General features: G+C 46.2%; 1 long non-coding RNA gene and 1 pseudogene across 2 annotated transcripts in view; one reads left to right on the top strand and one right to left on the bottom strand.

Moving 5' to 3' along the window:
- The window catches only part of Gm26510, a 48,310-nt gene extending 26,602 nt beyond the window's left edge, over positions 1–21,708 (top strand). Inside the window, exons 2-4 of one of the 2 annotated variants that reach the window (XR_385732.4) lie at positions 4,602–4,670; positions 18,391–18,499; positions 20,867–21,708. This is a non-coding gene — a long non-coding RNA (predicted gene, 26510). The remainder of the gene's footprint in view (positions 1–4,601; positions 4,671–18,390; positions 18,500–20,866) is intronic. The other variant, XR_876933.3, reaches the window with a different exon arrangement.
- Positions 22,084–22,588, bottom strand: Gm9320 (predicted gene 9320; annotated as a pseudogene).

Below are 25,735 nucleotides of genomic sequence, written 5' to 3'. Positions count from 1 at the left end.
TCGCCCTGGCTGTCCTGGAACTCACTCTGTAGACCAGGCTGGCCTCGAACTCAGAAATTCGCCTGCCTCTGCCTCCCAAGTGTTTTGTTTTTTTTTTTAATTAAGATATTTTTACGGACTGTAGAGATGGCTCAATGGGTAAGAGCACTGACTGCTCTTCTGAAAGTCCTGAGATCAAATCCCAGCAACCACATGGTGGCTCACAACCATCCGTAATGAGATCGTATGCCCTCTTCTGGTGTTCTGAAGACAGCTACAGTGTACTTACATATAATAAATAAATACATTTTTTTAAAAAGATATTTTTACGTTTTTACAGGCTTTTGGAAGGCAGGGTCTCTCTGTATAATCCACACTGGCCTCAAACTCCAAAACCTCCAGCCTTAGACTCCTGGATGCTGAAATTGAGAGCATAAGCCATGACACATTCTATTTCCTAAAGAGTGGGGGCAATTTTTTTTTCTTGGTATAGTCTTTAGATTTTTTTAAATTAGATTTTATTACTTTGCATGTGAGTGTTTTGCCTGCCTATCTGTATTACAGTGTTCCGTGTGTATGCTTGGTATCCTGGAACTGGAACTATGGATGGTTGTGAACCACTGTGGGTGCTGGGAATAGAACCCCAGTGCTCTTGTAGGAGCAGCCAGCGCTCTCAATCTCTAGCCTTTTCTCCAGCCCCCAGGAGTCAGTCTTGTCGTTGCGACATCTGTTTTCATCTCTATGGTATCTTACTAAATTTTTTTCGTCAGAATTTCACTACACAGCCAAGACATGACTACCAAGTTCATAAAGCTTTGTGATACGTATGGGTTAGTTGTATGTAAGTACCTTGAATATTTAGGTAAGCTTGTGTTTCCTTCCTTTGTGTTAAGTTGGAAAACTTACTCCCCCCATGGTGTTCTCCCTGCCCTATTCAATCTCCCTTCCTGAGGAAAGGCATACATGTGTCGCCATGCCTGGCTTGTGGTATACTCTTTTCCTTCAGTTGGTTAGCTGTATATTTGGTTATTCTTTTGTTTTTATTTTTTCTGAGGTCTTTTATCTCCAAGTATGAGTGTGATGTGGTGTGTGTGTGTGTGTGTGTATATGTGTGTGTGTGTCTTTTCAGTCAACAGGGATGAAGTCTTTCCCTTGGTCCCACATGGATGGACCTGGAAGACAGTATGTTGAGTCAAGTCAGCAAGGGAACAAACAAACACCCCATCTGCTCACCCATTTTCTGGAGCTCAAAGACTTTGCCACACAGTAGGCTGAGGGTGCAGATCACTAGAGGTTAGGAAGGGCATGGAGAAGAGACGCGCTGTTTCCTGTCATATTGGATGCTGGCTCACACAACAGAAGTTCCATGTTTGTATAGACTTGGAACTGATAATAAACAAACAAACAAACAAGCGGGAAAATCCTCCATTTCTACTAGTTGGAAAGAAACGTTAATGCTTTGTTGTATTTTTCCTTTATTTTTTGTGCAAACTTTCTACAAAGTTCTAATAAGACAATTCTACCTAGCCCCCACCCCCACCCCCCAAAAAACTTAAGTATGAAGATCTAAATTTTTGAGGTTTCTATAAGCTTTGTTTTTTTTTCTGGTGGCTACAATGAACACTTTTGAATTATGCTTCTAACTCTCAATCCTTTTCAACACTTGTTACAGTCTTCATTTGCACTAACAACATTTTAGGCATTTATGCAATATCCCATAGTTATAATTAAGTATTTGCGCTTTGCTGTTGAATCCGTCCTGGATGTTTAAAACTCCACAAAACATCATTTTTAGCACTGTGTCCACGTTATTTGCTGCAGACTCAGAAGGAGGCTGGAAGGGATTACTGAATTCTCTGCCACAAAGGCCCTCTCCCTCCTCAGAAGAAATGGTCTCAATATCCTTAGTCCCCTAGATAACCTGACGTGGTTCAAATAGAATGCTTCTCATGGTCTCAGGCCTCTGAACACTCCATCCACAGATGCTGGCGCTGTCTGGGTAGGTTTAGGTATAGCCTTGCTGGAGGAAGTATGTTCCCACTCGGAGGCTTTGAGGTTCAAGAGCCATGTACTGGGGCTGGAAAGATGACTTAGCCGTTAAGAGCACTGACTGCTCTTCCAAAGGTCCTGAGTTCAGATCCTAGCAACCACATGGTGGCTCACAACCATCGGTAATGAGATCTGATGTCCTCTTCTGGAGTATCCGAAGACAGCTACAGTGTACTTACATATAATAAATAAATAAATCTTAAAAAAAAAAAAAAAGCCATGTACCGTTCCCAGTTAGCATTCCTGCTCATGACTGTAGTTCAAGATGGGAATCCAGTCACTGTGTGTACTGCTGCCGTGCTTCCTAGACAGGATGGTGATGGACTCTCATCCCTCGGACCCATATGCCCCAAGTAAACCCAATCAACCCTTCCTTCTCTAAGTCCCCTTGGCCATGGAGTTTTTAATCATAGCAACTTAACAGTAACTAGTACCACCATGCTTTCTGTTGTTTTTTTTCTAGACTTATTCTAAATCAGCACTGTTTTTACTAAAATCATAAGGTGTTAATGTTATTGGTTTTGTGGTACTGGTAGCTGAACTTGGTCCTCACATATGATAGGTGAGTACCCACCACCATAGTCCCGGTCCTTGTTTGTATTTTCTTAATTGCCCTTTTCCTTTAATAGGAAGAAAATGCTCATGCCCAGTTGGGTAGTTTTTCTAATTCTTCATACCAGGAAATGCTTTCCCCCCATCTTCTCTCACTTTGGTTAGGCAAGTTACAGAAATCAAGCATCCTGGTTGGGGATGCAGCTCAGCTGCTAGCATGTGTGCCCAGTGTGCAGTGAGGTCTGTGTTCAGTCCCCAGCACTGAATAAAATGTTTTGGTACTCAGCACATGGACTCTCAGCACTCAGGAGTTAGAGACAGGAAGATCTCTGGAGTTCAAGGTATTGACTGCATAGTGAATTTGAGACTATCTTGGTTTACATGTGCACCTTTCTCAAAAAAGTAAAATTATAGATAATAACTTGCAAATTCTCCGTGGAAGGAGGTTACGGAGAAGAAAAGGGGAGGCTCAAAAGAGAGTCTTTCATTACCTTTGATTGCCCCTGGGCCCTTGAGTTGGCTATTTATTGTTATTTAACAGTCCTAGAGCTTGGTAGCCAAAAGCAACACCCGTTTTATTATCTTCAATGATTGTATATGTTTATTGGGTGTGTTGGGCCAATTCTTAGCCGCCTGTGATGTGGGCTGTAGCTGCGTTCATCTGGGCATTTGGCTAGGCGGGGCCGTTTCAGTGGCTCCTTCCCAGGGCTGCCAGGGACACCGGCTGGCAGCTGGCAGCTCAGCGGGGCTGTTGGCTGGGCATGTGCTTGGCCTGTCCGTGTGTGGCTTGTGCTTTTCACAGCATGGCAGCTGGGTTCCCAAAGTCCCAGAGGAGTAAGCAGAGACTGCCAGACCTCTCACAAGCTGGGTTTGTAGAGTTGGGGCCTTCCTAGGAAGGCTCATCTCTATGGTCCTGAATTCACTCTGATATCTTTCATCATCGCATTCACTTTGGCCTGGCTTACTTTCCTGGCTTTGCTATACTCTTGCCCTTTCATTGGCTTGGGTTTTAGTTTGATTGGTTGTTTTTGGTTTTGTTTCTGTGTCTTTTATTAGTGGAACCTGGAAGGAAGGGACTCATGTTAATGGTGTTATTTTGGAAGGCTATGGAGTCTTTAGGAGGAAGTTGATCACTAAGGGTGGACCTGAGGTTTTATGGTTCTGCCCATGTTCTATTCCCTCTCTGATTTCTGACACAACATGACTCCAGCCACGATGCCTGGCCCGCCATGATACCTGGAGCCATTGGTAAAACATAAGCCAAAATAAACCCTTCTATCCTTAAGTTATTTTCTGTCAAGCCAGGTATGGTAGTGTACACATCTCTATTCGCAGTACTAAGGGGAAGGTAGATCTTCATGAGTTTGATTGAGGCCAGCCAGCCATTTAGGCTTTTGGGGAGGATGGCCAATGAGAGCAGAGAGGACAGGCCCCACAATCCACTTCAGCGGGACTCCATTAATTTAATCTCCTAAAGATCCTGGAGCACCAACTGCTCCCCACATAAAACTGCCATCTTCATCCAGGTACAAAGCCTTTGCCTTTTGTTGCCCTGTTCTGGGACCTTTAGCACAGTAAGGTAGTTTCATACCAGGAAATATATTTTTTTTAATGTATATGAGCACACTGTCGCTGTCTCCAGACACACCAGAAGAGGGCATCAGATCCCATTACAGATGGTTGTGAGCCACCATGTGGTTGCTGGGAATTGAACACAGGACCTCTGGAAGAGCAGCGAGTGCTCTTAACCGCTGAGCCATCTCTCCAACTTTTCATTTATTTATTTTTAAAGACAGGGCCTCACTGTATAGCCCTGGCTCCCCTGGAACTAGGATGTAGACCAGGCAGGCCTCAAACTCACAGCAATCCACCTGCCTCTGTGTCAGGAGTGCTGGGATCAAAGCCATGTTTTTCTCCTTTTTTTTTTTTTTTTCAGTGAGGGTTCAAGTTCATGGTTGCTGCCACCAGTTGCAGGAATTTTCCCACCTCACTTAATCTTAAAACTCTTTCTCTCTCTCTAGGTCAGACTTCCTCATCCTCTCCATCACTGATGGTCGCTCCTGTCCAAAATCTCCTCCTGGATCCGCAAAGTCAGTTTCCTTTCTTTCAACCTTTATGCGATGGGGCTTGAGAGAAGCTGTCAGTGAGAGACGTCTCTGCAGGCCACAAGATACTCTTGTAGACCTAAGTTCAGTTCCCAGCCAGCCCATAGCTGGGTTGCTCTTAGCTGTTTATACAATAACCTAATAACTCCAGCTCCAGGGAGATCTGACCCCTCTGGGCTCCATGAGAACCACACACACGTGTGCATTACACACACACACACACACACACACACACACACTCACACACACAATTAAAAATAAATTTTTTCTTGGAGCTGAGCATGGGATGGGAAACTCAGAACTCAGTTAAGACCTTCACAGTGTGCTTAACCAAACAAAGGCTTTAGTCACGGGTGCATTCAGGTGCTTAAATGATGTCATCAAGATTGTGTTTCCCACTCTTCCTCTCGGGTTTATTTGTCTCTGTTTCTCTTTGCCTGTGGCCTCATTCTCTTCTGATCCAAATACACAGCTCATATGTTACCGGGAAGAAGGCTTCTACCTGCCCCAGTCATAAATAGCCTATGACTCAAGCTTCGAGAGGGAGACCCTCCCCAGATTTCCCAGAAGATCTCTTGGGTGCAGTTGTACTTGCCTGGGGCAGTGCCCAGTTGCACTGTGTAAACGTGGCTGGGTTGGCATGATTGGTTGGGGCAGATGGATTATGTATCTGCCTTGGTAGCGGGTCCCGTGGCGATCCTTTGGGATCTGGGAAGACAAATTCTCTAGGGTAAAAGAAGGATGTTTTGTTGAGGAGGCAAAGCCACAACTGTCCCACCCCTCACACTCTTTGGTATGGAAATGTGTCCTGGCCGGATCCTTGCTCCTTTGGCTCTTACTGCCTGTGGCTGAAGGCTAGCTGAAGGACTTTTACTCTCAAGTATCTGTCAGGACAAGCATCCTATAAGAGATGTGGGGGTCCCGTGGCTTGGCTTTTCCTGTCTATTTTTTTTCCCTCCTCTCTTAGTAATTCCGGGGAAAGGAGCAACAGCTGTGAGTTACTTTGTGAACGCCTTTCCCTTTGTTTTTGCTTTGCTTGCTGGTGAGCCATGGTGGGAACTGAAAAGCGAGAGAGGGTGGAGAAGATCTGGAGGGGTGAACTAAAGGGAAAATGACCTCATAAATCCCAGGCTCTCCAGATGAAATTATGGCTGCCATGGTGATTTTACACTCAAGGGCTCGGTGAGTTGCAACAACAGGGCAGCCTTATGCGTAAAAGCGCTCAGTCAACTGGGTACCAGAGTCAAAGGAACGGATTGCTTTGAAGTTTTCATAGGAAGCCATACACAGTGATTGAGGGCCAGGAGGCTGCCCGGCACAGAGCTGTGCACCAGGCACAATCAGGAGCACTTCCAGCAGACAGCCTGAGGGTCAGCTTAAAATCTCCTTCTGTGTCGCTTCAATCTTTTATTTCTTCTGTACAGCCCATCCTTTATGGTAAGTGGTGATTTTTTTTTCCTCAAGGTCCTACTTTTTGTATTTCCTTTTGGAAAAGACAGGTCTGGGGATGTGGCCCAGTTGGTGGACTATGTACATGAAGTCCCGGGTTCCATCCCCAGCATTGCGTGAGCCTTTCAAGATGGACTGTGCCTGTGATCCAAGAAGTAAAAGGAGGCAGGCGGCTCAGAAGTTCAAGGAGGGGCTAGAAAGAGCCTCAGCAGTTGGGAGCAAGTACTGCTCTTGCCGAGGACCCACACCAGGTGGCTCAAACCTTCTGTGACTCTAGCTCCAGACAGTCTGGCTTCCTCAGCTACCAGGACTCACATGCACACAGACACACAGACAGAATTAAAATAAAATAAATATCTTTTAGATATTTTTTAAGTTTAAGGCAAGCCTGCCTGAGACTCGTGGTCTAAAAATAAAATAAAAACCAAGTACTAATAGGTTACATATACTTACTATCTTGAATCTTTTCTAAAACCCGTAGGGAAGTATGATTATCTTTAAGAGCACTGGCTACTCTTCCAGAGGACCTAGATTCAAGTCCCAGCACCCATATGGCAGCTCTCAGCAGTCTATAACTCCCCATTCCAGCAAGGAGATTCAAAGGCATTAAAGACCAGAGAAGAGCGCAGGAAAGACTGGCATTTGTCAGAGAGGCACCTGAACTTACTTAATGCAGGATTTCTTTCTTTCTTTTTTTTTCTTTCTTTCCTTTTTTGGTTTTTCAAGACAGGGTTTCTCTGTGTAGCCCTGGCTGTCCTAGAACTCACTCTGTAGACCTGGTGGCTGGCCTCAAACTCAGAAATCCGCCTGCCTCTGCCTCCCGAGTGCTGGGATTAAAGGCGTGCGCCACCACACCCGGCTTAATGCAGGATTTCTTACCACAGCACAGGTACGGGAAATGACCAGTGTGCGTGTCCACAGGTGAATGGATGAAAGTGTGCCATCCACACGGGGAAGTGCGGTGACAGAAGCCAGGGTCAGGAGTGCTGTATGACCTCATTTATATGTGCACAGTGGCTGAGTGGGACTCCTAACTGGGAATAGAAAGGTGGTTTCCAGACAGTGGAGTTTGGGAAAGTGGAGTGATATTGTTCAAGAAGTACCATTTTGGTTACCGAATGAGTAGATTCTGGGGGTCTAACACGCAGCATCAGGACTAACACACCAGGAACGCTGCTGTCTACCTCAAGGGCTCTCAAGTAGTACATCTTTTTAATAAACATTATTTAATTTTAAAATAATTATTTTGTTTGTGTGTAATTCCCCCCCCCCCCCAGAAAAGGATATCTGATCCCTGGAACTAGAGTTACAGGTGATTATTAGCCACCAAAAATGGGCGCGCTGAAAACACAGCTTGAGTCCTCTGACAGAGCAGCAAGCACCCTCAGCCGCTGAGCAGTGCCTCCAGCTAAGGCTGTTTTATTTTTAATTATGTGAATGCATGTGTCTGTGAATGTGCACATGTCAAGTGCAGGTGCCCTCAGAGTCCAAAGAGGATGTTGCGTCCCCTGGGACTGGAGTTATAGGCGGTTGTAAGCTGTAAATCATATAAAACTGACGAGCCGTCTGCTAGAGTGAATTTTTTGTTGTTGTTTTTCAGGGTTTCTCTGAATAGTCCTGGCTGTCCTGGAACTCACTCTGTAGCCCAGGCTGGCCTTAAACTCAGAAATCCGACTGTTTCTGCCTCCCAAGTGCTAGGATTAAAGGCATGCGCCACCACTGCCCAGCTTGGGGTGGGGTGGCGGGGGAGGTCTCTTTTCTTTTTACATAGCCCTGGCTGTTATAGAACTCTGTGTGTAAATCAAGCTGGTCTTGAAGGCATGCGCCATCACACCCAGAGAGTAAATCTTAACCGTTTTCAGTGTGTAAGTATACACAAAGACACACAGTTGGAAACAGTGGGTGAGTTTTCAGTTCTCTAACCAGCCTAAGGCAACCTGGAGAAAATGGTTCACTGCTTTCTTGGACCAGAAAAAAAAAAACAACAAAAAACAAAAACAAAACCACACGAGTTTACAGGATCAACTCTCCTTATTGATTCTCTGTTCATGAAAGTGTTCTTGACCATCAAGGGCATAGTTCATGAAAGTCACCAAGGACCTGACAGATGTCACTTACAGAAGCAGTGCAAACCATCCTAGTGGTACAAAGGGAGAGTCAACACAAGTACCCAGGCCAAGTGGGGCTGGACACAGGGTCAGTGGACCAAAGGGAGTGATTTTTTTTAAATTATATTTATTTCTGACTCTGTGTTTGTGTCTATAACTCTGTGCATGCACGCGTGAATGTATGTGTGTGTGCGCGCGCGTGCACACGCGTGTGAACATATGTATGTGTGCATGTATGCACGCTAGGGTTGGTTTTCTCTTCCCACTGCATTAGTCCTGGGAATTGAACTTAGGTCACTAGGCTTGGCAGCAAACGCCTTTACTCTCTGAGCCATCTCTCTCACTGTTCTAAAAGCTGAACTTGTCGCTTCACATGTCGGAAATGCAAAATTATGCTAAGCTTGAGGATGTAGACACTGAAGTTCTATGTGGATGGGCCTAACCCAGGTGCTTCGCAGAGGTGACCGAGCTGGGTCAGGGTAACCACCTCCCCCCCCCCCCCACACACACACACAGCCTCTTCTGCTGCTGCTGATCCTCCCAGCCTCCACCGAGGTGATCCTCACTGAAGAACAAGGAATGCATTGTCTGTAAAAAGAGGAGGGGAGACTACTCAGAAGAAAAAGATATCTCAGAAGGCAAAAATCATATGGCTCTGGAATATGAATGCAGGAAGGGGGAGAGTTATATTTTCAAAATAGTTTCATAACACAGAGACATGGCTGAAATACACCAAGAGCAAAGACAAGCAGAATGGAAGCTCTTCATCATGACCCAGGGAGTGAATTCGCTGTGCATTAAGTGGTCAGAGGGCAATGTCAAGCAAAAAAGGAGAAAAGTGGAGGGAATTCAAGAAGCTGGGAAGAAAGAGAAAGGAGAAGAAGGGAAAGGAGAGGAAAGGAAAGGAAAACAAGTTTCTCCACACCGGTACCAGAAGAGGTTCCGGACCAGGAGGCAGCTGGATATCCTGGTTGATGAGTGCGACATAGGCTCTTTGTGTTCTGGTGGGGTGGGAAACACATTTGGTACCGGAGCTAGTTAGCATCCTCGTTGGGCAATACAGAACTGGTTTAGAGTGATGCTTTTGCAAGTGGCTCTATTTTCTGAGAACATTCTCCCATTGGCCAGAATCCTGGGCTAGCCATTTGGCCTTACAAAGCAGTCCCTGTCTACATAGTGAGACAGTTCCTCCACGTCCACCGTGAAAGCTCTGGGGCTTGGCACAGAGAAAGCCAAGGCAGGGTGCTGTGTGGTTACCTCCCTGCGGCAGAGACACCAAACAGGTTCAACCTGAAAGTACCTGTGCACACTTTCCCTTCCTTCACTCCAAAGCCCTGAGATCATCCGCCCGAGGCACCAGCCTTGCACAGCGGAGGCTGAAGTAGAGGCTGCCGTCCTGGGATCTTGATCGCTTATATATGAGCGCCAGGATACAGCACCTCTACTGTCAGTCTCTGACTCACACCCACACGTTTTGATATTTGGAGGAACTTTTTTTGTGGATAAGGAAGAAATAACATTCCATAAACTCAAACTGGGAAAATACAAGTTAGGTGAAACCAGGGGGAAGTGGGGGTGGGAAGGTGGGGCGGGAAGCGTAGGTAGATCACCAGCTTCGTATATCAACAAAGCACACACACACACACTCACTCACATACTCTGTGACTGTTCGATGATATCATTGTTTATAAAATAGTTCCTTGTCTTCTTCTGTCCCTATCTAGTGAAGGCAAGGGGAACTCCAAAGTGAGCTACAGTGGTGGCGTGAAATCTAGAAATAAATCAGAAGAATGTGAATTTAAAAAAAAAAAAAAAACTGAACTGTAGAGATGTCTCAGTGGCTAAGAGTGTATACTGCTCTTGCAAAAGACCTGAGTTCAAATCCAAGCATCCATACCAGGTGGCCTATGACTGTCGTAACCTTGGCTCCAAGCAATGGAACACTTTCTTCTGGCTTCCCCGGTGTGGTGGTTTAAATAGTAATGGCCCCCACGAACTCCTATTTGAAAGCTTGGCCCACAGGGGGTGTACCGTTAGGAGGTGTGGCCTTGTTGGAGGAAGCGTGTCACTGTAGGGTTGGGCTTTGAGGCCTCGGATGCTCATGCTAGGCCTAGTGTGGTCCTCGCTCGCTTCCTGTTGCCTGCAGGTGAAGATGTAGAACTCTCAGCTCCTTCTGCAGCACCATGTCTGCCTGCACCAACACCATGCTTCCCACTATGATGATAACGCATTCAGTCTCTGAAACTGTAAGCCAGCCCCAGTTAAATGGTTTTATTTACAAGAGTTGCCATGGTCACAGTGTCTCTTTACAGCAATAGAACACACACACATACAAAACCTATGAAAATGTTTTGTAGAAGTACAGTTGTGATCGATAAGCAGGAGTTTCTCTGAAGACAGAGCAAGGTGGAGTGGGAAGAGGATAGCTGCGTGGGTTCCCAAGGTACAACTGGGAAGCACCAAGGTTTGTATCAAGACTTCAGAGCAGCCTGGGAAGTTCGGGGTGAGTCTCCCCCTGGGGTTATCCTGGGACCGTTCAGGTGTAAGAATGGTTAACGTTTGTTGTGGCCCTTGCCTAAGATAGCTTATTTAACACTCACCAGAGCACCACGAGAAAGACGATGTTGTGGGCTTATTTTACAAATGAGGAAACCGAGGCACAGAACGATAAACTGTGTTGGCCAAGATTCTTACTGCTGGCCTCATGCGTGGTCAGCTCAGGAAATGTAAGTACTCCCGGGCCTGCAGGTCCCATATTCACACCAATGAGCCCCCTTGGCCGAGCTCAGCCCTGCTTGGCGTTCTTCTTTGACCTTGTGATGGTGAGAACTTCGTATGTCCACGGATGCTGCGGGGTGCCCAGAGTATGTGTATGGGTGCTTCTGGTGAGATTAGCATTTGAGTCAGGCAGGTGGTGAAGCCGACTACTCTCCACTACAGCCGGGGATGGGCTGGGGCCATTTAGGGCCTAAAGGCTACCAAAGCTGTGAGGAGGAATTTTCCCCCTTGGTTTTCTGCTTGCATGCAAATGCCGGCGGCCTGAGCTCCTTGGGCCCTCAGACTAGGACTGGCATCTTGGGCTGCTTGCCTTGCCTCTACTTCTCTGCCACTCAGAATTTGGAAGGGGACAGCTTTGTGGGAGCCAGTTCTCTCTGCCCACGTGGGTTCTGGGTCAGAACTTGGGGATATCAGGCCCCGTGGCAAACTACCTTGCTCTGAGCCATCTTGCTGGCCCGGTCTGATAACTTTCTCTTTCCCTGTTTTCACTCCACCCACCTGCGCCCACTTAAGAATGGTCCTGCTCACACCGAGGGGGTTTCCCCGCCCTCTCTTCATCTCTCTGGAAATCCCCTCAAAAGCACACCCAGATGTGCACCTCACCAATCCCCCAGGGTTTACAGCTCAAATTGATGAACTTAACCATCATACCATCCACACATTTGACTCCTCAGCCGTGGGTTTAAAGGTATTTGAGAGGGCTGGAGCAATAATGGCTGGTGGCTTAAGAGGACATTACTGCTTTTTCAGAGGACCTGAGTTCACCCTCACCTGTAACTCCAGTCTCAAGAGGATCTGACCCCTCTGATCTCTGGGTACACCTGCATTCACAGAACCATACCCATACTTAAGATAGTGATGTATTCTTTAAAAGTATTTGAAGTCGGTTATTGCCTATGCTTTTAACCCTTGCCTTGACTAAGGCAAGAGGATGGTGGCTTTGAGGCTACTCTGAGCTACCTAAGGAGCTGAAGTTCCATTCTCCCTCCAGGAACAAACCACAAACTTATTTTTAAAACAGTGGTCTTCAACCTTCCTAATGCTGTGACCCCTTAATCCAGTTCCTTATGCGTGGTGACCCTCAACCACAAAGTTATTTTGTTGCTACATCATAACTGTAATTTCTCTACTGTTACAAATCATGAAGTAAATATTGGATATGTGTGACTGTGAAAGGGTTTGACCCACCTCAGAAGGGTTGAGAACCACTTGCCTGGAGTGATGAAAAGGTTGTTTGACACCACCACCACCACCCCCACCCCCAAGGATTGAGACTCACAGCGTGAGCATCATTTGCCTGGCGTGATGGCTCAGTGGTTAAGAGCACTGCCTGCTTTTAATGAGGACTCTAGTTTGATTTCCAGGACACACGTGGCAGTTCAGAGCCATCCGTCAGTCCAGTTCCAAGGAATCCAATGCCCCTTTCTGACTTCCTCGGACACCAGGCATGTTACATGATGCTCACACATATATCTATATGCATAAAACAGAAATAATAATATTTTTTAAATAGTGATAATAGTGTTACATTCCCTGCCGTGTGCTATGCAGTTAGGCATGTATTTGTGCTAGATAACATATAATATGAAAGTGGTCTAAAGTATAGAGAACCACATAGGGGCATACAGAAACATTAAGCCATTTTATTTTGAAGGCTTGAGCATCATCAGGTTTGGGTATAGGTGTGTTTCTCTTAGAATCGATGACCTGAAAGTCCCAAGGATAACTTTATATCCTCTTGGCTTTATTTCTCCAGGAAAAAAAAAAATCTAATATCCAAATCTTTCCAGGAGTCTGGCAAAGGTCTGAGGTCCTGGGAGCAGAAGGATGGATCACTCTGTGTTCAAAGTGGATCCTTTCAGGGACCAATGAGATAGATGGCTTGGAGGGTGAGGTCATGGTCACCATCCCTGACAACCTGGGTTTGATCCTCAGGACCCACATAGTGAAAATAGAAAACCAACTCCCTGAATCATCTATGTACTGTGTGGTGCAAGCACACCCTGCCCGAAGCCAAGCACTGGGGCTGGAGAGATGACTGCTCTTCAAGAGGTCTTGAGTTCAATGTATAACATCCACATGGTTACCCACAACCATCTGTATTGGGATTCGATGCCCTCTTCTGGTGTGTCTGGAGACAGCGACAGTATACTCATATACATAAAATAAAATGATTCTTTTAAGAAAATATCTGCTCCTCTGTTAGCTACTTTTCTATTCCTGTGACCAAACACCATGACCAAGGCAACTTACGGGAGGACTTATTTGGGCTTACCGATCCAGAGTCCAGATCCATCATGGTGGGAGGCCGGTGAGGAAGCATGGCCACAGGCAAGCATGGGGCCTGGAGCAGTAAGCTGAAAGCTCACATCTTAAAAAGCAATCAGGAAGCAGAGAGCACCCTGGGAACAGCATGAGTCCCTGATACCTCAGGGACCACCCCAAGTGATGGACTTCCTCCAACAAGGCCACACTTTATGAGTCTCCATCTTGAGACCAAGTATTCGCATGCCTGGGACTGTGGAGAACATTTCATTCAAACCATGGCAGCTCCTAACTGGTTTCCAGCACTAACCAGCGATCCATAACAAAGTAGCTCTCGCCTGGCATGGTGGCACACGCCTTCAATCCCAGCACTCGGGAGGCAGAGGCAGGCGGATTTCTGAGTTCAAGGCCAGCCTGGTCTACAAAGTGAGTTCCAGGACAGCCAGGGCTACACAGAGAAACCCTGTCTCGAAAAACCAAAAAAAAAAAAAAAAAACCAACCAACCAAACAAACAAACACAAAGTAGCTCTCCACATTTGCACATCAGAAGGTAGAATGGGCTAAGATGTTTGACAGTACAGCCGTGCACAATTACAGACAGTTTAAGGATTGATACTTATGTTTATGTGTATATGTGTATGTGTGTGTCTGTGTCGGTACCAGAGTAGGCCAGAGGATGGCCCTTGTTCCCCTGGAGCCTGAGTTACAAGAGGTTGTAGGCTACCTCATGTGATACTGGGAACTAAACCCAGGTCCTCTACAAGAATAGCCGAGTGCTCTTAGTCACTAAGCCATCTTTCTAGGCCTTACAGACCTTTGTATAAGGCCTTTTGTCTTCCTTCCTCTCCCTTTTTTCTTCCCATCCTGGGATTGAATCCGGCCCCGTGTGCATGCCAAGGTCACGCTAAGAGCATATTTTGCTGCTAAGCTACACCAGCCCTCCTAAGTCTTCATTACAGATCCTTTCATTTGTTCTTCATTCAATCACGGAGGCTGATAACATTTTCCTTCCTATCATGTGTGAGATAAAGTTCTAAGAGGTCAGGTGACTTGTCCAAGGCCACATGGTCAACCCACCACAAAAAAAGAGGACCGAATTAGGGGGTTGTTCCCGGGTAAAAGAGGTCAGAGAGAGCCCCGTAGGCTCTGGGATCTCTCAAACAGCCTGTCTGGCCATAAATAACAAAAAAGAGGCTATGGTTCAAAGGGTTTGGTATCAGGAAGAATCTCTAAGTGCTTATTTAAATCTGGCACTGTATGCTGGGCAGTGGTGGCAAGCGCCTTTAATCTCAGCACTTGGGAGGCAGAGGCAGGTGGATTTCTGAGTTTGAGGCCAGCCTGGTCTGCAGAGTGAGTTCCAGGACAGTCATGCCTATACAGAGAAACCCTGTCTCTAAAAAAAATAAATTAAATAATTAAATAAATAAATCTGGCACTGTGCCTGGACTATGAGGTAGGCACTCGGAAAAAATTTGTACTTAGATCAGTGAGTTCTTTTTAAGATTTATTTATCTAAATAAATATGAGTTTCTTACTTGTATGAGGGTATATGTACAACAAGCAGTTAGGTGCCGCCAGAGACCAGAGGGCTTCAGATGCCCTGGGACTGGAGTTACAGATGGTCATGGACTGCCATGGCGCTGCTGAACCCCGGTTTCCTGGAAGAGCAGCGAATGTTCTTAACCACTGAGCTATGTCTCCAGGCCTGTACCGCATTGTTCTTAAGCAGGATGGAAAGGCACACCATTCACCTGGAGATGGTAGACCCTGCTCTGGTATGCAGTGCAGTGTCCAGTAACATGGGCGTGTCTTTGTGTTAAGCTGAGATTGGTTCTGTTACTGTTCGTGGGTTTCTGCTTCCTCTACCTGATGACGGAATGGAAGTAAGGCAGTTGGGAAAGAGGACCTGGGCTCCAGCAACATAGGCATGGACTAAAACTAGACAGGAAGCTGGTCTGCTGGGACCTTAGCCGAAGGGTAGTGCTCAAAAATGACCACTGCCAGCGAACAGTGTCAAGTTTCCATTTTCTTCCGAATAACACCCTTAAGTTTGTGTCAAACCTTGGTAACATGTTAAGTGTGGAATCGTTGCCTTCTTCTCTTTGGGAAATAAGGTAGAGGGCTTCACGCTGGATGAGAGAGAGAGAGGCACTGCAGGCCAAGAGACAGAAACGAAACAGCCAGAAGGAAGCATCGGAGGAGCCTTTAGATGTGGGGCATGGAGGAAGCAGATAACAACGTGGGAAGGAGAGAAGATGCTCACTGAGCCCAGAAGCCTCAGATGCGGGGAGGACTGAGTTCCCGCAGACAAGCAGGACTGGAGTGTACAGGACTTTATAGGGGCTCTAAACTCCTGGAAGGCAGATTACATCAATCTAAGTGTTTTCTGGACAGCCACGCATATGCTTATAAATGCACACACACCCTTGAAAGCTGGGGACTGGGAGGGTTCGTGCAACTTTTCTTCAAGGCAGAAACTCTGGTCTGGAGAAATGCCTCAGAAGTCAGCACTGGCTGCTCCTACATATGACCTGAGTTCAGTACCCAGCACCCATCTGTCACCTAGAAACCGTCCGCAACTCCAGTTCTGGGAGATCTGACACCCTCTCTAGCCTCCATTGGCGTGGCACTCATGTGGTGCATAGATATACAAGCGATCAACACACCCATCACTCTCTAGGGTGGGGCTGGGGGACAGGGAGGGAGCATGAACCTCCATGCATCCTGACAACTGGAAGACTCACGCATGTGGGTGTTCAGAAGAGACTGCTGCCTTTGGATCCCACCCTCGTGTGTCTGTGGAGGACGTGGACATGGGGGGAGAAACGAAACCACAGAAGCAATGGAAGTACTAGGAGAAAAATGATTTATGCAAGCCACATGTAAATGTGCATCAGCTACAGACGCAGCCTGTGTGAGGTGGTGATTGCAGACAGCTGAAGGGGAACCTGTGCGGCAGCCACACAGATCTGGTTTCAGCTGGGAGGATTTAGCCGCATTGTTACATGGATGGGATCCACCTTCTAGTGAAGGAAGGAAGGCACCGGCGCATATTGGATACAGCTACATCAGAATGGGTACCTAAGGGTTTCTGCAACAGCCCTGAGCCTGTAAACACTCAGTGACAGCATTGAAGACTGGATGGAGAGGAGCCCCTCGCTTTCTCGAGTCACTATTTTGGTTCAGCTTTTAAGAAGGAGGGCCCTTTTTTTTTTTTTTTTTTTTTTTTGGTGGGGACTTTGCATTATAAAATGATCTACTCTATCCCATGCTACATTGCTGTCCCCAGAAGTCACTTTCACAGTCTGTTTTGTTTCTACAGGATACTTTTTTTTTTTTTTTTTTGAGATAGAATCTTACATAGCCCAGGCTAGCGGAAACCTCACTTTGTTGTCAAGGCTAGCCTTGAATAACCTTGCACTTCTTTTGTAAATAGTTTTACTTATGATGATGAGTGATGTGCTTGTGGGGATGGGGGTGGCAAACCCAAACCAAGAGAATTCATAAATACAGGAAAGTTATTAGGCATATAGTAGGTTCCCAATAAGTGTTCATGTGTGGGTTGGTGTGTAGCTCGCTGGCAGAGCATTACTAGTTAAGTCTGAGGCCCTGGATTTAATCCCTTGCAGCACACACACACTACTTGCATCCTTTAAACATCTGCTTCCTTAACGGGTCCACCCCGTTTTAATGAGATTTCACGCTGTGGTGGTTCGAGTGAGAACAGCCTCTATAGGCTCATGTATTTGACTACTTGGTCCCCGGTTGGTGGAACTACTCCGGAAGGAGCAGGAAGTGTGGCCTTGCTGGAGGAGGTGTGTCACTAAGGGTTTTAGCCTTTGTGGTTCCAAGGATCCCACACCATTCCCAGTTAGCTTTCTCTTCCTTGTGCCTGTGGATCAATATGTAAGCTCTTAGCTGCTGCTCTAAGGCCATGCCTGTCTGCCTGCTGCCATACTCTCTATCACAGTCCTTATGGCTCATTCTCTGAAACTGTGACTCCAATAAACTCTTCTGTAAGTTGCCTTGGTCATGTCTCATCTAAGCAAGAGAAAATTAGCAAAGATACTGTGTCCATAGAAACAGAGCCAGCCTGCCTGCTTGCCTGCCTGCCTGCCTGCCTTCCTGCCTTCCTTCCTTCCTTCCTTCCTTCCTTCCTCCCTCCCTCCCTCCCTCCCTCCCTCCCTCCCTCCTTTTTTCTTTGACTTTTAGGACAGGATCTCTCTCCATAGCCCTGGCTGTCCTATAGATGACCATGTAGGTGGGTAGGCCTCAGACTCACAGAGATCTGCCTGTCGCTGCCTCCCAGGTGCTGGGTTTAAAGGCAGCCATCCATAATTCCAGTTCCAGAGGATCCAAAGCCCTCTTCTGGCTTCCGGGGTACTGTATACATGTGGTGCACAGACATACATGCAGGCAAAACACATACACACAAAATAGGAAAATAGAATTTAAAAAGCAAGCACTTATCAACAAAAATAACAAGAAAAAGAAAGTTATACTTCAAGTAAAATATTACTCTCACCATCATTAAGGCTAGGTAAGGTATAGTAGTTTGTGTCTTTAATCCTAGCACTTGGGAGACAGAGGTAGGATTTCCCTAGGTTCAAGACTAGCTTGGGCAACACACTGACTTACAGGACAACCTGGCTATAGAATGAGATGAGACCTACCTCAAAAACCAAATAAAACATATAGTGGCTGATAGCTGAGGGAAATATGTACTAACAAACCTTGCCAGATCAACCCACACCTCCGAGACATCTCTACCTGGTTATCCGAGACATCTCTACCTGGTTATCTGAGACATCTCTACCTGGTTATCTACCTCAGACCAAGCTCCCAAGTTTGTCACATTTTCACAATTTACTACTGCGCGTGCGTGTGTGTGTGTGTGTCTGTGCACACGCAAGCGTGCACACTTGTGTATATATTTTTAGCTGTGTCTCTTTATAAAGTTTCCTGTGGCATGTAAAAGTTGAGTTAAATAAATGTGTTTGGTTTTTGTTGTTGTTGTTGTTGTTGATTTCTTATGCCAGTTTAACTCTTGGGCTCAATTGAAAAACTCTAAAAGACTAAAGATAAAACTTGGTTTCCTTCACAGAAGAGATTCCACCCAGAAGAATACATACTGGAAGGGACCACATCTTGAGAAGACAGCCATTCATCACATGGGACCCAACGTACCGGGGCTCAGAACACCCTCTTCCCAGGTATCTTTTCTTAGAATATAGTGTGCCTCCGCAAAACAGAAGGAAACTAAGGAAAAAGACATTGGGTAGTTTTAACTGAGCTAAGTCATTAAGGGGAATTCCTGGCTGACAGTTGTGTAGCAGACATGGGCAGCAAGCACCAGACGTGTCAGGAAAAGCTGCTTTGGTTGGAAAGCAGAGCATTGTTTAGTTTTTGTGCTAACTTTCGGAGTCTAGACTCACAGAAGGAGACCAACCCCTGGGAGCTGGCTCAGTGGGTGAAGAAACTTGTCACACCACATGGCAGTTCAATCCCCAGGACCCACAAGGTAGAAAGAAACAACTTCCCACAAGTTTTCCACAGACTGCCACGTGCACTGCACATGTATGCGCCCCACATAGGAAATAATAAGTGTGAAATTTAAAAAAGAAAGACATCAAGACCGTGAAAGGAAATAGACAGGAAGATAATGAAAAAGACTTATTTTCATTTCAGATGGTTTACCCTGTACACCACAGTGGAATAAGGAACAAGAAATGGGGGCTGGGGAGGGACTGTCTAGCCGGCATGAAGCCCTGGGTTCAATCCCCATCATGGCCTGAACCAAGTGTGATAGTATACACCTGGAATCCTAGCGCTCTTGGGACAGAAGCAGGAAGGTTGGAAGCTCAAAATTGTCCTTGGTTATATATCAAAGCCAACCCGAGGTACACAAAACCCTGAATTAAAAACAAACAAACAAACAAACAAAGTAACAGGTGCTGAAGATATGGCTCAGTGGCTAAGAGCGCTGGCTTCTCTTCCAGAGGTCCCAGTTTCAGTTCCCAACACTCAGTTGGTAGCCTTCAGACATTTATGACTTCAGTTCCAGAGGATCCAACATCCTCTTCTGGTCTCTGCAGGCACCAGGCATGGGCCTGGTGCACAGAGGCACATGCAAGAGAGGCACACATGTTCCTAAAATGTCTAAATAGAAAGAAATGTACTATATGACAAATTAAGGACTGTGGTCTGTGGGCAGTGTCTGTGGGCAGGCAAGCTCCAGCTGACTGGTTAATTAAGTGGCTCTGACATTTCATCAAATGCTTAAACTTTTCTTCTATCTCTGTCTCATTTATTCAAAGACCAGCTTTCCTCATAATGGCAAAATTTCCAGTGTTCCCTCAGTGCTTATATATAACATGATAGAATCCCAAAGCAGACAGCATGTTTCTCTAGAAGACAGGAAGCTTTTCCCGAATTTCTCTGTAGACATCCCATCCTGCCCTTGACTGATACTGAGGCCTTGGAGTATCTAAAAGCATTGCTGGAAACAAGAACAAAATCACACAGCAGATGTGGTTCATTACACATTCCTCTCCTTGCCATGATAAACTTCCTGACCCACAAACATGATAAACATCTGGACACATAACCAACAGGACAGAGGCAGCCCTTCCCAAACTCCCTTAGTTGTGGTCACATGACTAAGTTCTGACTAGTAGGTTATGACTGGAAAGTTTGTGAGCAGATGGTAAGTTGATCCTTAAACATTTCTATGCTCTCTGCTGTCTTGCTTGCTCCTGGGCAGCATGAAGGTCTTTGGGTGTAGGCCAGCATCAGTCACTCCCCCAGATGACAGAGTCTGAAGTAGAAGGAACCCAGAATCCAAAGATTTCTCATCAAGAAGTTTCTTTACAAGGCTGTGGTGGCACGTGCCTTTAGTTCCAGCATTTGGGGGAGCGGAAGCAGGTAGATCGGAATTTGAGGCCAACCTGGTCTACAAAGCAAGTTCTAGGATAGCCAGGGCTACACAGAAAAACCAAAAGGAGGAGGAGGAAGAGGAGAAGGGGAAGAGGAAAAGAAAAGAGAAAAAGAGAAGGAGAAGGACAAGGAGGAGGAGGAGGAGAGGAAGAGGAGGAGGAGGAAGAAGAGGAAGAAGAAGAAGAAGAAGAAGAACAACAACAACAACAACAACAACGACAACAACAACTTCCTAGTTTGAAATTCGAATCATTTTCAGTCATTATTAACTCAGAGTACCCTAATTACTGAGATGGCCAAGTTTCATGTAGGTTAAAGGCTCTCAACAAAGTCCCTACACCGCAGTGTCTGCCGTCTGCATCACCCAAGTGCATGTTGGACATACAAGTCCTCCAACTCTACACCATAGCATGTCTGAGAGTGTAGCCCCGAACCCATGGTTTCAACAGCCTTCCAGTCACTCTGTTGTACACTTGAGTTTAAAGAGCAGATTATTCACAGGGCCCAGGGGTGACCTTACTGCTACTCTTCTGCTAACTGCCAAACTGCCCGCTAAATTGCTGAATTACTATCTCTATACCACGGTCAGTGCGGCTCTCAGACTGCATCTGGGTTTTGGTTTTCTGTTTGTTTTTTTGGTGCAGTGGACAGCCATTAACACAGAAACGCACAGCTAGTCAAGGTGCCGACAAAGCATCAACGGTATGGTCAGCCACAAAGGTGACTTTTATATCAACTGTAGCCGCCTGCGGCCACACTAACTGGGTTCCTGAGTGGGAGGCCGGAGCGGTATGGAAGGAAACGGCGAGAGAAATAATGATCAACAAACCACCAAACCCTTGGGGACCCAGTGCAGAAGAGGGGACAGCGAGACTATAAGAGTCAGGTCATGGAGGACCAGAGAGAAACTGTGTCCTCTGAGTATGGCAAGGCCACAACACTCATGAACTCATGGTAACTGTGGGAACGCAAGACCAGCACTGGATCAGGACAACCATCATTCTACCATGAGGGAGGAGGGACTTGTGGACCCCCCACCCAGCTGAGGAGCTGCTCAGAGTTAATGGTTTCTGTGGGAAAGAGAGACAGTGTGGGTCCTGACAGATTGACCATGCTCCAGTAGATGGCTCTACACCCATGAGTATTCAGGCAGCACAAATCAGGGTTTTTGTTTGGTTGATTGGGCTTGCTTTTTTTTTTTCCCCCATTAGAAAAGGGCTCAGTAGGTCTGTTGGCACATGCTTCAATCCCAGTACTCCAGGAAGCAGAGGCAGGTGGATCTCTATGAGTTAGAGACCAGCTTGGTCTATATAGTGAGTTCCAGGCCAGCCACAGCTACACAATGAAACCCTGTCTCAAAACAAACAAAAATGAGGGCAAGAAGTTGGGGGTGGATCTAAAAGGAGCTAAGGGAGAGAGTACAGGGTGAATATGTTCTAAATACATTATATGAAATTCTTTATTTTAAAATATATACTATACATGCACACCAATTAACCAGCATGGTTGCTCACATCTTTAATCCCAGCACTCAGGATGGAGAAGCAGAGAGATTTCTGTGAGTTCAAGGCTAGCCTGGTCCGCGTATCACATTCTAGGACAGCCAGATCTACTTAGAAAGACCATGTCTCAAATAAACTGAACAAAAAAGGTAGCAATTAGTCGGGCATGGGGGCACAAGCCTTTAATCCCAGCACTTGGGAGGCAGAGGCAGATGGATTTCTGAGTTTGAGGCTAGCCTGGTCTACAGAGTGAGTTCCAGGACAGCCAGGGCTACACAGAGAAACCCTGTCTCAAAAACAAAACAAAACGTCCCAATTATTCCATGCTAGGTTCTTTTTTTTTTTTTTTTTTTTTTTTGGTAGAAGCTTTTTAGTTTATTTGTCCTCTCAGAAATCTGCACATCACAGCAAAACATCAAGTTACCGCAGATCTACTCCTTTGGCTTTTTGCCAGCACCAACATTGGCCTTCGCGGTGCCCCTGACCTTCTTCATTCTATTCTTGCGTTCCTTTCGCTGTTTTCAGGAGGTCTTTTTCTTCTCATAAAGACCATGTCTTGCGAGTCTGTGTTTAGCCTCATTCTTCTTTGCATAATCTAAAGAATCATAGATCATGCCAAAGCCAGTGGTCTTGCCACCACCGAAGTGGGTTCTGAATCCAAGTACAAAGATGACATCTGGTGTGGTTTTGTACATTTTGGCCAGCTTTTCCCGAATTTCTGTCTTTGGTACTGTTGCCTTCCCAGGATGAAGGACATCAATGACCATCTGTTTCCTCTGAAGCAGACGGTTGGTCATGAACTTCCTGGTCCGGATGGTTACTGTGTCATTCATGATGGCTACGGCGCTGGAGCTGGAGAGCAGGTTCATTCTTTCTTGCTAAGAATGTAATAGGCTCACTCTAAAAATTATAGCCACATGGAAAATATAGGGTTATGTTAAGACAGAGTGGCTGGAGACTGGGTGGGCAGCTGCTACCCTCTGTCCCAGTTATAGCCATTACAGTCCATGTATTAACCTTGTAAGACCAACCCAGAGATATATGTTTGCTCATAGTTTCAGAAAACAACTTGGAGGTGATGACCATTAATAAAATTATGGGTAGCAGCCTGGGTAATAGCCATAAAAATGAGAGGAGGGGTAGAATGGAAAGACGTTGGTCAAAGGAAAACCATGGGATCCAAAGGACTGACACTCTCTCTCTCTCTCTCTCTCTCTCTCTCTCTCTCTCTCTCTCTCTCTCGGCAGGTAAACAGGAGGAAAGGCAAACAGGCTCACTGACCATCACATCATAGTACAAATATTGAGTGGCTTAGTGTAGTGTTTTGAATAAGAATGGCCCTCATAGGTTCTTGTGCTTGAATACTAGGTCTCCAGTTGGTAGAACTGTTTGGTAAGGATCAGGAGGCGAAGACTTGTTATAGAAAGTGTGTTACTGGGTGGGATTTGAGCTTTCAGAAGCCTATGCCACACCCAGTTCTCTCTCTCTTCCTCTCTCCTTCCCTCCTTTCTTCCCCCTTCACTCTCCCCTCTACTTTATGGTTGTGTCTCAAGATGTAAGCCCTCAGCTATGGCTCCATGCCATGCTTGCCTGCCTGCTGCTGTGCCCCACGCCTTCCCCATCATGATGGTCATGGGCTCGTTCTTTGAAACTGTAAGCCGCAAGTTTCCTTTCGTAAGTTGCTGTGGTCATGGTGTTTTTGTCATGGCCATAGAAAAGTAACTAGGACACCAGTGACAAACAAAAGTGTGTGTTCATTCCTCACAGGGGAGAGGAAGAGGTGTACACACTCTTAGAGGATGAGGAGGAAGTGGCTGGGAAGATTGATGAGCTAAGGAATGGACTACAGCTTGGGGCGAAGCTCGTTGAACTCTGGCAAGGCACCAACACAAGCCTTCTCTCCAGACACAGACACACACACAAGTATACACACATGCACACAAGTACACACACACATGCACACATATGCATGCACACACACATACACAGACACATATGGACATACACACATGGATATACGCGTACAGGACGTGACTATGGTAACTAGTTTGGTTTAACCATTCCACATTATATCTATCAACACATCACATTGTACCCCGCACATATATGCAATCATAATTCACCAATAAAAAAGTGAATTTTGGAGACTGGAGAGGTGACTCAGTGTTAAAAAAACTAGTACTATTCTTCTAGAGGAACTGAGTTAAATTCCCAGCATCCACATTGGGTAGCCTGTAACTCCATATCCAGAGGTCAACATCTTTGGCCTCCATAGGTACCCACATACATGCATACATACATAGAAATAAAAACTTTCAAGTACATTTTGTTGTTGCTACTTTCTTTTTCTTTTCTTTTTTTAAAGATTTGTTTATTATTATTATATGTAGGTACACTGTAGCTGTCTTCAGACACACCAGAAGAGGGCGTCAGGCCTCATTACAGATGGTTTGAGTCACCATGTGGTTGCTGGGATTTGAACTCAGGAAGAGCAGACAGAGCTCTTAACCGCCGAGCCATCTCTCCAGCCTGCTACTTTGTTTTTCAAAACAGGGTTTCTTTGTGTAGCCCCAGGTATCCTGAAACTTGCTCTCTAGACAAGGCTGGTCTCAAACTCATAGCAATCTGTCTCAAGTGCTAGGATTTGCCAAGACTGCCAAGGAAAAATTAAAAATGTAAAGTAATGGAAGTGCATTATACTTATTTATTTATTGTGTGTGTACCTTGGGGGGATGGGCACCGCGCACATGCTTTCCTGCTACATGGCCTCTAGGGGTTGAGCCCGGGTCTTCAGGCTTGGTAGTACTTGCCTCTTATCCACCAGCCCATTTGAAGACACTTTTCGTCCTTTGTAGCAGGAAGTCGGAGATAATTTCAGAAAATACCGTCATCACGGAGCATCACTGTGTTATCGCATTATTTAATGAGACAACAACTGGGGGTTGGGCGTGGGGTTAAAAACAGGCAATTAAAATAGTAAGCCCTAGAAGCTTCTAGGGCGGAACAGAGGCTGCTCAGTTTCACCGTAACCCCTTGTTTCCTAAGTGGCTTTTTATTTAACCTAGGGCACGTTTCCCTTTGGCTGCTGTCCGTGTGTTCTACACAGCAGTCAGCAACCTATTAGAACTGTGCTTCAGTTTCAGATTAAGCCTAAAGAGGAAAAGTCAATCCAATCCGCAAACAGAAAAGTAACAGAGGCAGCGCATGCGCGTAACAGACATCGTCAGGTCAGGCGCTCACACATTCACAGAGGTGGTGGTCAGAGTAGCCTCGCTGGGAGTGGGATGAGAGAGAGGCAACTCGTCAAACTGGAGGCTTCCAGCTTCCAGCAGAGATAGACGAGGGTAGAATCTGCAAGCAGGACCTGTGAGTGAGTCTGCCCACTGCAGGCATTTTTATACCAGGAGATAAACAGTAGTGGGGAATGGTTCATCTTTTAGCTGATCTCAGAGCTGCAGTGTTCACTGTTAGCTCTTCTTTCCCACTGACAGAGTCGGGGGCTGGGGTGGCCAGCCCCAGAACAGGGAAATTTGGAGGGTCCTGAGATGAGTCAGTTGTGCCAAGCCTGACAGCCGAGCTCCAGTCCTGGAACCAACCTGGCTCCGGCCAGTCATCCTCTGATTTCTTGCCTCTAGCTCAAGTACACTTCTCTCGCAGACACCCCTCATAGACAAATGAATGTTTTTGGAAGTTCTCGAAGGGAGCCGCACATGAAATATGACAGAAAATGTGCTGTCAACTATTTAACATTCAGCCACCGGAGGGAGAGGCTGTGCACAGTGTGGGGCATGAGTCCTCCCGTGTCCTGCTTTGTCCAGCAGAAACCACCACAATGCCTTCAGAGCCTCTGGCAGCCCAGTCTCTGGAAACAGCTTTGGGAGTGAATGGGGAGGGACTTCTGACAAAGGACCCTCGTTCATTGGCATAATCCTCTGGAAGGCTGTGCAGCAATGCATGTGACCAAGCAATGGGAACCAGCTGGGGGCAGCCTGTTGGCCGCCTTGTAACTGC

The sequence above is a fragment of the Mus musculus genome, chromosome 17 (assembly GCF_000001635.26).
Source record: "Mus musculus strain C57BL/6J chromosome 17, GRCm38.p6 C57BL/6J".
Taxonomy (NCBI): Eukaryota; Metazoa; Chordata; class Mammalia; order Rodentia; family Muridae; genus Mus; species Mus musculus.
Note: the sequence above shows the minus strand (reverse complement) of the source record. Positions and strands in the feature narration are given on the sequence as shown.